The following is a 13,256-nucleotide window of genomic DNA, read 5'->3' on the forward strand; positions in this document are numbered from 1 at the left end:
GCGCAGGCTTAAACTGGTTTGGTCTACAGACGGCAACAAGATGTGGTCAGAATGGGTGGGAGATATATTTTGGATGCATCTTTTACTCCTGATGCAAGAACAATTTTCAGAAGCCAAAATTTAAGTATTCTCACTGCACTGTTAGTGAGAACTGGTTAGAGTTCATGTCATTGTGGTTAATGGTTCGGACCTTAATATAAATGCAACCCCTCTGCATACGGCCTCCTTTTCTTTCTTTCTTTTTGTGGTGTCGCTACTTTGCAACCCAAGCAAGACAGCAGCAACGTGCAGTGTGTAAAATGCAGGCATATGCACAAGTGTGACAAGCTGTCCTATTACCCATGTCTCTCTAGACCCAAACAGCAGACTCTCTCTCCCCCAGGCTAAGGACAGAGTGCCCCCTTTGATATGGGCTCAGCATGTAGTCAAGGTACATGCTGAGGATCTGTGGTGAAGGGACTCCTTTTACCTCCCCCCTCACTTCCTGTAAGGATCAGTCAATGGAGCGTGAAAGCTGCTCCCTACTCAACCTGGCCAAAGGCAACGAGGATGTCCCTGAAAAAAAAAGACCTGGGTTTATTTTATCATCCCTTGTTCACAAATAACAATTCATGGTAGCCCAGTGGGGATGAGGCTTTGCACTCCGTGTTTCACCTTTCTGACTATGTTGATACAGTGGGGGAAACTATAACCTCAGAGTGAGGTTTTAAGCAAGTCTTTATTATCTCAATCTACCATAGCATTTCCATCCATCAATCAAAAGCCACAGGTATGGTTTTAAAAACAAAGGCAGAATTCCCTTCATTTATATCAATACTCTATCTTTATATCAAAAGCAGGGACAGATTACACTGGAATGCTTCAAAAGGCCTAACTGTAAACAGACTCTGGGATTTCAATTTCACATTATAACCTGAACCTTAATAGCACCGTTTGATACAGGCAATGTTCCAGCTCCACTCTGTAATACCAAACAGCATAAAGTGCAACAATCTGGAGGTGTTACAAAAGGCAAATATTTAAACAAAATCATTTCTCCATACAAAACCCCCTGCCTGCTTTCACGCTCAAAGCCCTGCACACTCAAAAGGAGGAGAGGAAAAGAAAAACGGCAAAGGGCATATTGTTTAACAGCTGGAAGTGTTTCTGTGCACAGATTATTTATACAGTACCCCTACCGCATTACGACTCCATAAAGCTGGAGATATTCCTCCTCTGTGTGGATAGTTGATTCCAATTTGACTGTGACTTTGGCAGAACACAGAGTGGAATAAAACTGTGGGATGTGCGTTCCTCTGGGTGCTTTATGTAGGTATAAAAAGTGAGAGAATGGACTTGAGGCAATACCTGTTGATTAATTCTGCAATGTGTACATTAATTAAGTTTCTATCTGTGGTGTTATTGCGTTGCTGTGTTTTATAAGACCATATTCACTGCAGAAGGAAGAAGTAGGAACAGAAAGAAAGGGGGAAACTTCCTCATGATTTTTGTTCAGGGAATTTATCCTTGGGCAACTTTGTACACAAAGAAAGGAGAAGGCTCAACCTTCCAGCTGAAGCACAACTGCACAGTCACTAGGCAAACAGAGCAGCGCCAGCGGTGGGAGATCAGGAGGGTTATGAAAACTGTCCTGGTGTAAGATGGCTCCAGTGAGTCGAGCTGAAAGTTGATGACCACCGTTTATGTTCATAAGCTTAAAACAGTATAAATTTACACTCTAAAAATTACCTATCCAAAGCCTGAAAACTGAATACCTACCTAACGATCAGGTGGCTGATCGTTAGCTAGGTATATATGAATGTTTTCCAGAGCTGCCATTGTCACTTAGCATGCTAACTTCCATTCATTTGTGGGACTCATTTTAGCTCATTTCAGGATTTAATCTCTGACTGTTTCTTTTGTCCAGACTCCCTCTCCACATCGGTCCCTCCCTGAGCCTTGTTCTGCTGGAGGTTTCTTCCTGTTAAAAGGGGAGTTTTTCCTCCCCACTGTCACCAATTGCTTGCTCGTATGGGATGATCTAATTGTTGAAGTTTCCTCTGTATTATTATAGTGTCTTTAACTTACAATATAAAGCATCTGGAGGCCATGATAAAACCATATTAAACTGAACTGAATGTACTGTTATCACAATTAAGACTTGTTCTCATTTTAAGAGGCCCTAAAGACAACACTTTAAAAAACACTTTCGGGCCACATCTGCTAATTCACTTCACTGAATGGGTCAATGACACAACACAGACCCCTTTACTGTTGCACAGAAGGCAATACAGATATATGTCAAAGTGCTACTTTTAAACTTCCAGCTATTTTTGTAACCCTTCTACAGTTTGTTAATTTCCCTCCGTGTGTTCCTGCTCATAATTTGATTCAGGTCTCAGTATGTGCCTCTATCTACATAACCTGCATTTTAAAAACTCCCTTCTTCCACTTCAGGCACATTGGAGAGGGAAGAGACAAAAATGAGAATGAGAAAGAGGAAGGAGTGGGCAAGGGTTTGATTTCTTGTTGATGTAACAGCAGCGGTCAACTTGCCCTGTCATCACTCTATTCTCCCCAGAAGGTTATTTTGGTGTTCAAACACAAAAAGACACCAAATGAACAGAAATCAAGAGCAACGGTTGTTTAAAAGCTAGACCTGCAGCCCTTTGCAATGTCCAGTTACAATCAAGCACAAGCTATAATAAAATCCAGCTACTGTAACTACAATTTTTAATAGTTTTGTTGTTGTTGTTTTCTGTTTCACAGGTCAAAGCATTTCAAGGCTCAACATCTGATCAAAGAAGACAACAGAATGCAATGTCATTTTCAGTAGACACACAAATGATAGCCAAAGCTTTCAGATACCTTTAGTTGTTATTTTACACATGACAGGATGATGCTGGCACCAGCGTACTTAACCAAATATCCCATTAGGCCCAGTGATGAGCAATATCTGGATCCTGCCAGATTTTGTCTGTCCACTCTAGGTCTGATCAGCTATGAGTTTTTGAGATGGCTGCTCTGCTTACAGTTTCTCCAGACTAGTGGAGCTCTGCAACAAATGGAGATGGTGTTTCTTGACCATTTTATTGGTGAAAGCTAGGGCTGCTCAATTAATCGAATTTTAATCACGATTACGATCTGGGCTTTCAACGATCATTAAAAATGACTAAGCCCTCCCCTTCTGTTTTTCCTTTCCTTCCTCTTTCTTTCTCCCTTTCCTATCCCTCACTCATGTCTGTCCCGTCTTGGTCTTGGTCTTCAGACAACAATTCTGATGGCTAAAGAACCAAATGGGACAGGCGAAAAAAAAAATTAAAAATGACTAAGCCGATTATTAGCTCCTCCCTCGTGCTTTACTCTCGCACTGCTCCGTGTGGCAAATCGAGCGCACCTCTCTGCATTTCAAACACCCGTCACAACAATTAAGAGGATCCGAGGGAAGCTCGGAAAGCTAAGCAGAAGTTATTTGGAGAGGAGAGTGACTGCCGTTGGTTGAAAGAGAGGTAAAAAAAACTTCAGTGGTGTGGAAACATTATGGGTTCGCGGAGTCAGACGTGGATCAAGTAGACACAGTGTGTAAACTTTGCTACAGTGTCGTAGCTGCACCACAGAGCAACACTGCAAAGTTCACTAAACATAGATGTTTACATTTTTCATTTATTTTTTATATTGCAAACATTTGCACTGTTATCAGTATTTGCACACTATTTTATATTATTTTTTGACAATCTTTAAAGTCATTATTCAATACATTGTTATTGTTAAATAAATATCGTCAAATAATCGAGATCTCAATTTCAGTGAAAATAATCGTGATTATCATTTTTGCCATAATCGAGCAGCCCTAGTGAAAGCCTTTTTCAATCTGGTTACATCACTTTGTTTGGCCATCTGCCTTGGATCTTTGAGGGATGATTAGAAAAATCCTAACAGAAAGATGGATCTTAATTCAAGGATGGTCCTGCTACGTGCCCACTCTTTGTCTACGTATAGAGAATGGATAAACTCCAACAAAGCACAGGCTACAGAAGTGCACTTATGTGCAGTCCTCCAAAAAAAAGGAAAGAAAAAGGAGGGGTTGGGTGATGATGCCATATGTAAATTGGAAAGATAATAATTTTTAATGTGTTATTTTTTTGAGCCTTTCATTTTTATAGACAGTGGAGAGTGGACAGGAAAGTCGTGGAAGATGCACAGCAGAGGGCTTTGGATCGACCGCTCCATTTCACCTTTGCACCATGTTCGCCTGCTAATCGTGTGACCTAAGCTAGCATCAATGTAAACCAGACTCACCGCAGTAAAGCTCAGATTAGTGTGCCGTGACAAAGATTGCTCATTAAATAAAATTCACAGTAATTACAAAGAAGTCTTTGCTTTGTAAATGTGATATTGTGTGCAGAAAAATAAGCAAGAAGCGCATTTAATTCATAAAACGTGAAGGGCCTGTGAACACTTTCCAAAATAACTCATCCACACACTGATGGCCGACATGCTCCCGTAAAGAAAAATGTCTTCGAATGCGAACCCCATTCACCTTAACTGTTATGCAGCTTTGACTCGAGGGGGCATAACACAACAAGGCTAAGAGACAAATGTGCAAGCAGGTCACTGATGCTACTCAAACTGCTGCTGGATTCAAAACGCCAACTGCTCCGATCTGACTGGGGTCAGAGGTCACTGCTAGGGTGATGCAGAAATCTGGTTTCTGGAGAGAATGTAAGAAACTAAGGAAGAAAGAAGAAAAACGATAGTGTGTGTGTGAGAAAGAGGGGGGTTGCTCCACAGAGACAGATTATCAGGTAAAGCCAGAGGGGTGAGAGGTGAGGATCTGGTGTTTATGCTGGAAACAGGTCAGGGGTGAGCAGCAGGGCAGAGTGGGGACGGGCCAGGCATCCACCTGGAATGGAATGACATGGTATGAACTGCAGACGCTTTACTCACACACACAAAAACGTCAGCTCACGCTCTCACAGCTGAACGTTGGTCACATGAAGATCTGGTCCAGCCAAGACCGACTGGCCGACCAGCCAAAACAACCCACCTATTGTTAGGCAGTAATGCAATTTAGTGAGAGCTGAAAGCGCCACTTTGTTCAGTGTCAAAACATGAAGAGCACCGTGTTTGGGGAGCATCCCCGATGCGTTCTGTGATTCTGCTTTGTCTCGCTTTTAGCCAAACAACTACTGTTTAAACTGCAGAGTGCAGCATTTTGCTTCCTATCTATGAAGGCGCTGGCAAGGACCCAAACATAACAACAACCACATCTCGAAAAAAGAAAAAAAAACATTAAAAAAACCCAATTCTCACATGAAAACGAAGCAGACAATAAGAAAGGGAGAAAGGGGAGGTAATTTCTTTTTTTCCCCCTCACAGTGAGTTTTGAAGAAATCAAATCTGAAGTATTTTGGGGAAAGGAGAGCAGAGGAGTGTGAGGTTTGTTATCTCTTCTTGTAGGTGAGAGCAATGCTCATCTGGGACTCACAGATAGAGTCTGGAGATGGAGGGGGTCTGGAATGAGACTGCACGTGTGTGTGTGTGTGTGTGTGTGTGTGTGTGTGTGTGTGTGTGTGTGTGTGTGTGTGAGAGAGAGAGTGAGAGACTTAAAAAAACAGCAGAAGCCAAGCTCCCCCAGGTTTTTAGCTCAGATGAAAGGCCAGGATCTGGACTAGATAAGAGAGCAGATCATGGGGGGTCGGGGCCAGTCGGCTGTGAGAAGCCATGTCCAGCGGCCATCTCTCAGCAGCCCCCTCTCTCTTGCACGCACACACACACACATTATGTGTGGGATAAGTAAATGTGAGAGAGTTTGTTAAGATGCAAAAACATAAAAAACAAAACAAAAATGCATCCAAGAGGAAATGACATCATTCCCTCCTGTGTAAAGTTATCTGTGCTCCATTGCTTCTGCCTGCATGCATGCTAACTACTCATTTTTGCGCACCAGCTTGTATATGCATGTGTGTGTGGGTGAAAGCATGAAAGCAGTCATGGGGTAATGAAGTCAGTGTTCTTGCTTTATCTCAGAGTGCTGCTGAATGAGAGAGCCAAAGAAGAGGCGCACACGCTGCCAACATCCAGCTGCTCCTTTTCACCTCTTCACCGGACAACAAACAGCGAAAGGTGTTGTAAGACAGAACATCAGAACACCATATGGTATTCAGCGCACGCACACACACATATGTCATCCACTGTCACCTGAGCAAATCAATGCAAGAGAGAAATCCATTCCAATTAGGATCCGGCTGCTCTGCCCTGCATGTGGATGTAGATTAATCAATAAAGAAATCCCACCACTGATCTGCCATTCACCGTACAGAACACACTGAACTCAGACTCTCGGTGTTTTGCTTTCATTCACTTGCAAAATAAGGAAGTGTACGCACTCGTCCTTTTTATATGAATCCAAATAATTTTCTATTCAAAAGGATTCCAAAGTGGTCAGTAAAAAAATGGAGGTCCTGCCCTTTAAAAGCAGGATCCTGTAAACCCCCGACAGCCAGCGACCTGTGACCCGATGTCCACAGCGAGGCCATGCGTCATTCCCCGGGAAGCCATAGCGTCCTCAATCATCCGTGCTTGCAGATGACCCAAATGAGCGTACGAGCACACATAAACAGACGCGGCCACGTTGCACGCAGCTGATGTGGCTCCCGGCTCTGAGCTGAGTGACGTCGACACGGATGTGAGGTGACAGCAGTGTGTCAAAGTGCACGTAACTGTGTAGAGGTAGGTGTGTGTGTATTCAAGGTCGGAAGTGTTAACGTGGCCCTCCTCCCCCGCCTCGACGCCCTCGGGCATCCAGCGCTGTGTTAGCCGTCCAGACTTTGCTCAGCACTAAAACCTTTACCTGACCTTTCCCTCTGCTGTGACATTTGGGCCCTTCTGAGCAGGTCAAACAGCACTAAACAGTGGTGGAAAAGCAGAGGGGAGCTGGAGGAGAAAAGGAAAGAAGAGAGGGACGAGAGCTGTCAGAGATGACAAGACGTGTTACAGGACAGCCACTTGGGACCATTTTAGTTAAGAAACTGCCATCCAAGACTGTACATCAAATCAAAATCAAATCAAAATTGATTTATATAGCACATATTAAAACAACAGTGTTGACCATAGTGCTTCACAGTACTGCATAACTACATAACTGCACTATTTGCACTGAAATCCACAAAGAAGAACCATCATTGACAAGATCTCTTAGCTTTGTTTACCTGGTAGTAGGCACAGGTACAGTAGGTTAAACACATAAAAGTATTGATACTCGTAGATGTACAGCAGCAGAAGCTGCCTTCACCAGTAAGGAAGCAAACCAGGATTTGGCAAGCCCCACTGTGGACACCAATCTCCAACAAGTATACAGGGTGGGCCATTTATACACCGTAATAACATGGGAATGGTTGGTGATATTAAAGTCCTGTTTGTGGCACATTAGTATATGTGAGGGGGCAAACTCCTCAAGATGGGTGGTGACCATGGTGGCCATTTAGATGTCGGCCATCTTGGATACAACTTTTGTTTTTTCAATAGGAAGAGGGCCATGTGACACATCAAACTTATTGGTAATGTCACAAGAAAAACAATGGTGTGCTTGGTTTCAATGTAACTTCATTCTTTCATGAGTTATTTACAAGTTTCTCTGTGTTCACAGCCATTGACATGTCAAAGAGGTTAACACGTGAGGAGCCGATCGAAATTGTGTTGATATCTGGTGAACGCAGTAACCGGGTCATTGCAGCAGATTTCAATGCAAGACACCCTACGAGACCACCCATCTCCCATGCTATAGTTAGCAAACTGCTTGCTAAGTTTTGTGAAACTGGTTCAGTGTTGGATTTGCCAAAATGTGGACGCAAGAAAACTGTCACTAATGAAGAAACATCAGTGGCTGTCCTAGCTTCATTCAGCAAGAGCCCACAGCGCCACTCGCATGTCACTGGAGAGTGGCATTAGTTGAACATCCCTTCGGCGGATATTAGCTACTCACAAATGGCACCCTTACAAACTCCAGCTACTGCAGCATCTCAACGAGGATGACCCAGATTATTTGCAGAATGGACAAAACAAAAATTGGAACAGGACTCTCAGTTCACGCAGAAGATTGTGTTCAGTGATGAGGCAAACTTTTATGTGAATGGTGAAGTTAACAAACAAAACCACCGCTATTGGTCTGACACTAACCCACATTGGATGGATCCCTCCAAGACTGTTGGAACAACAAAAGTGAGGGTTTGGTGTGGTATATGGGGTACAACGATAGTGGGTCCATTCTTCATCAATGGAAACCTCAAGGCCACTGAATATTTGAAATTGCTACATGTGTTTCCCTCTTTATGCACTGAAGCTGGCACGTTCCCTGAGTTTTTCCAGCAAGATGGTGCACCACCACATTATGGGTGCCAGGTCCAAGCATTCCTAGATGAACAGTTTCCTGGAAAGTGGATTGGTCGTCGTGGGCCAGTTGAATGGCCCCCAAGGTCTCCCAATCTGACCCCCTTAGACTTTTATCTTTGGGGTCATCTGAAGGCAATTGTCTATGGTGTGAAGATACGAGATGTGCAGCACCTGAAACTACGGATAATGGATGCCTGTGCTGGCATTTCTCCTGCGTTGCTATCAGTGTGTGAAGAGTGGGAGAAGAGGGTTGCATTGACAATCCAACACAATGGGCAGCACACTGAACACATTTTATAAGTGGTCAGAAACTTGTAAATAACTCATGAAAGAATGAAGTTATGTTGAAACCAAGCACACCATTGTTTTTCTTGTGACATTACCAATAAGTTTGATGTGTCACATGGCCCCTTCCTATTGAAAAAAACAAAAGTTGTATCCAAGATGGCCGACTTCTAAATGGCCACCATGGTCACCACCCATCTTGAGGAGTTTGCCCCTCACATATACTAATGTGCCACAAACAGGACTTTAATATTACCAACCATTCCCATGTTATTATGGTGTATCCATATAAATGGCCCACCCTGTACTAGAAGGTCGCCTAGGTGGCTGCTGTGGCATCAGATCTCTCTTTTGCTTACTCTGAGTCGTCTAGTTTGAAATAGAAATTACATAAACTGTTGTTCTGTGACACCAGAAATTTGACCTGCAACATTCAAGAAAAAAAGATTTGAAAAGTGGTTAAAAAACCCTGAATGCATCCTCAGGTAAGTGCACGAAGCTGAACTATTCTCGCAGTCTTTGTACTAAGGAGACTGCTGGTTAAAGACTGTTTAGTGTCCAGTGGAACATTTGTGTTGCCACATGCACCTCTGTTGGGTAAGTCCAATAAAAGTTCAGGGATGTAGCGTGAAAGCGGCTTTAGTCATGCAACAAAGAGCCAGCTGGAACTGGTGCAACTGAGGCCGCAGTGTTTGAAATTTCAAAATCGCTAAGCTGCACAGTCAAGTAGGTTTACAGTGAATCGGGCACAAGCAAAAACAGACATCCAGCGAAGTGGGTGTCAAATCCTTTAACCTTCACCTGGTGACCTCGCAACACCACAATCATACCCAGTGCCTGGCAGACTGCAAAGACTTGTTAAAGCATGAAGGCTTTGAACTTTGAGCTTTCTTTTTTTTATCTAATTCTTTTTAAAAGGAAAGACTACCCATCTTGTGAGATTATGTACAATCCAGTCCATTTAAGCAGCAATCTGAGCCCTGACATCTCACAGATATTCACTGGCGGCTGGATAACGGTGCACGACACAGAGCATTAAAGGGTAGGGTAACATGACCAAAGAACAAGACACTGAGCGCAAGATTTGTACAACCGCCTGATTGTCAAACACATAGATGTTCAAACAACAAGGCCTGTCCACTTCTATCTATTCTCTGCTGCTCCTTTGTCCATTGTTTATTAATATGCTCCTCCATCCTTGCTGACAGACTGAGCGATGTTCATTACTCACAAGGAGAAAGCTCAAACACTCCCGCAAATGAAGACTGCATAGAGTTTTTGCTCACGCTGGCCCCGATGAAGAAAAGTGATGCCACTGCAGCCTTGACTGGGGTGCTAAGAAAACACCTGCACTCCCAGACCCACCTTAATGATCACTCGACGCAATGGGAGAACTTTAATGGGGCCCTGGAAGGGAGGAAGGAAGGAAGCTGCCAGCTTGCTAATTTTAGGCACTCTGCATCTCAGATGAAACACTGGAAATGGCAGAGAGGAGGCGTGGAGAGGCGGGAAAGATTTCTGTCTCTCACTTTTGACTTTCTGCATCACGTCTCTCTAACCATCATTACGCCATGCATCCGGTATGAGAGAGTCTCAGAGCTCTTTGATTCTCTGAATCATTTCTCCCTCTCTTCCTGTTTCCTAGCCCTCTCTTTCCCTCCCTCACTTCCCAGCTTTCTCTGCCTCATCCTTCCTTTTTCCAACTCTCCCTTTCATTCGCACCTCCCTCCCCTTCTGCCAGTACCTGAGTAAATAAACAGTGTTGTGTGGGATGCTAATTAGAGCAGGTTCAGGGACGCGAAGAGCCCAGAGATGGATAAACAGCAAGGTGGGGAGGAGAAAAGATGAGAAGGAGGGGGTGGAGGTGGAGGTAACCCACCCCAAGGGCAACACAACACACGAACACGTCAGATTAGCGGTGAAGGACAGACAAGAATGGTTTTGGCTTTCAACCCAACTGAAGCACTGAAGCAAAGGGAGCGTAGCAAAGCAGAGGACTTTAAGGGGCTTGCAGGGGAGTAAAGGGCACTGCCAGAGAAGGGTTCACATACTGGAGCTTTGGCCATGTTGAGAGGAAGAAAAAATGTTGTGTGAACCTTCTTAATGACGCCTGCTCCCAGAGACCCAGTGTGAGATCAAAAGAAATGCAGATGAATCCAACAGTTAAAACAAAAACAGGTCAATGTGAGGCAGCTTTTCCATATTAAACGTTGAATTGTCTTTCTGGTGGGGGGGGGGGGGTAAGCTGCAGGATGTGTAGGTAAGAAGGTAATGTTACAAAGGAGAGGTAAACGCAAACAAGTACACTCACACAAGTGATGAATGTACCTCATTGCATCACTTAAAACATTGCATCCCAACCTTTGGGATTCAACAAACACGTCACATGGGCTCAGGAACGCTGTTACTAACAACAACCGTGACTTTCAAATGTGCTCATTATAAACTGGATCCAGCCTACTGTCCGCTTTCCATTTACAGTTACAAATTAGGAATAAATAAAGAAACTGTCTTTTAGTTACTGCTACATATAACAGGTAATCTTTGTCTGTAGGTGTCATGAATCGCTGTGCGGCAGGCAGGAGTTGGACCCAAAATGCAGGACTCACAGACTCAGGGAGGTGAACTCAAAACTCAGCTTTATTTGCTGGCAGGGAAAAAACATACAAACTAATCTAAACTAGGAACTTAGAAAACTCACAGAGAGACACAGGTAGATCCACACAGCATGAGGGACGACGCGACACTGACTCAGAGAAACACAGGGTTTAAATACACTGGGAAGTAACGAGGGGAATGAGACACAGAAGGAGGGCACAGCTGGGAGAAATCAGGACTGACGAGACAAGCAAAGCAGGACGCATTCACATGAGACACGGACCATCAAAGTAAAACAGGAAGTATCACACAGAGACGCGAACTTGACACAGTGGAGACAGCAACTAAGAAATACAGAGACATAAACCATAAGGCAGAGGTCTAAGAACCAAAATACACAGGGAAATACTCAGCTGGGAACACAAGAGACTAGACTAGAGAGAGTAACAAAAAACCAACCATGAGAACATAATGCACAATGCAGAGTGACAGAAAACAAGAAACTCAAACATGCAAAGACACACAATTACACAGAACAGAGGGGACACAGAGAGACATGAAGGGCAAGGGATTAAAACTAGAAGCCATAGAATAAATCACACACAAGTACAATAATACAAAAATCACAAAGAACTAAAAACGCTGGGTCAGGAGACCCAGGACCGTGACAGTAGGGACCATTCGCGGCACACCTTTGCATCATTTGCAGCCAGAAGTTGTAACAATTCATCCATTCATCTTGTTAGCCAGGTCCACTATTTGATGCTTAGCTGGCAAATGTAACCATTTATACTTTTAGCTAGCCAAACACACTTTATGCTAATAATTCCAGTTTATCCTCTTTGTTCGGCTGATAATTCATTTTTTTATCCACATTAAAGCTAACAAATTGACCTGCATCCTTTAAAATTTAAACTTCTATTATATTATTTTACGTACAGTAACTACTAGCATATAACAGAAACCAAATGGAACCATTTATAAAAGGGACCTGATCTTAAATAAATCTCTAAGTGACCTTTAAAACACAGTATGTGCATTGCTGACTTGTGACTATTGTTTTGTATGAAACCGTCTAATCCAAGGTGAGACAGATCAATGGGTGAATCTTGAATGGGAGTTCTGGTCAGTAGCTTTACTCCCACTGAAAGTTCCTTCTTACAGAAAGGTTCATGATTTTGCTAACAGCAATTGTGCCCAAGATTTGATGTCCAACAGACTGAGAAGCCAAAGCAGCCTTTGCAGTCAATTTCTACACAGGCAAGGGGAAAAACCGAGGTAACTTTACTCTGTAGGAAGTTTGATGTCGGAATTCTAATCAGCCTAATGCTTGTTATGTTGGCACATAACTGCATACAGCAACCCACACAGTCATTTTTCAGATTGCTCCGCTGCATGTGATAATTGTTTGTGTGCTATCAGCGCTTGTGCCAGACACTGGGCTTTGTGTTTGCTGTGGGTGCTTTTGTTATGAAATGACAGCGTGTTTGCTTAATCAATCACAATCATCGGCAGCAGCACCCTCCCCTGCAAGAACATCATGGATCATGTTCTGTGGAGACACTATTCCAGAATTTCTGATAGCATGGAATAAAAAAACTGGGATATAAAAATGTTTTTATACTTTCTTATGGACATTTCATGAACTTGTCGAGGTTTCGCATTTTTTTAAAGCCTCTGAGATAAACCATTTCCTCCTCTGTACTCAGGCTGTGTGGATAATGTGTAGGGCTGGGTATCGTCACTGATTTCTAGAATCGATTCAATTCCGATTCACAAGGTCCCGAATCGATTCGATCCACGATTCGATTTAATTCGATTTAATTCGATTCGATTCGATTTAAATCTGGGAAATTTTGACAGTCAGAAATATTATGATTCAAATCAGCACATTTACATATTTTTGTATCAATAAAAAGGAAGCTGACACACGCAAGACTTTATCCAAGGTGTGAGCATCACAGCAGATGCCTTTGTGTCAAAGTAGCTGAAGATAAAACACA

The 13,256-nt window shown here is 43.2% G+C and overlaps 1 protein-coding gene across 4 annotated transcripts in view; it reads right to left on the minus strand.

Moving 5' to 3' along the window:
• znf438 (zinc finger protein 438) overlaps positions 1-13,256 on the minus strand; it is a 49,981-nt gene that overhangs the window by 5,018 nt on the left and 31,707 nt on the right. The window contains exon 1 of one of the 4 annotated variants that reach the window (XM_005740580.1): positions 11,357-11,380. The exons of the other annotated variants lie outside the window; for them this stretch is intronic. The gene's annotated coding sequence lies outside the window, so the exon portion shown is untranslated. Of the gene's footprint in view, positions 1-11,356; positions 11,381-13,256 lie in introns of those variants that run through there. 4 annotated transcript variants of the gene reach the window in all.

This window comes from Pundamilia nyererei, unplaced genomic scaffold (assembly GCF_000239375.1).
Source record: "Pundamilia nyererei isolate P.nyererei 1_Seehausen unplaced genomic scaffold, PunNye1.0 scaffold00101, whole genome shotgun sequence".
Lineage (NCBI taxonomy): Eukaryota > Metazoa > Chordata > Actinopteri > Cichliformes > Cichlidae > Pundamilia > Pundamilia nyererei.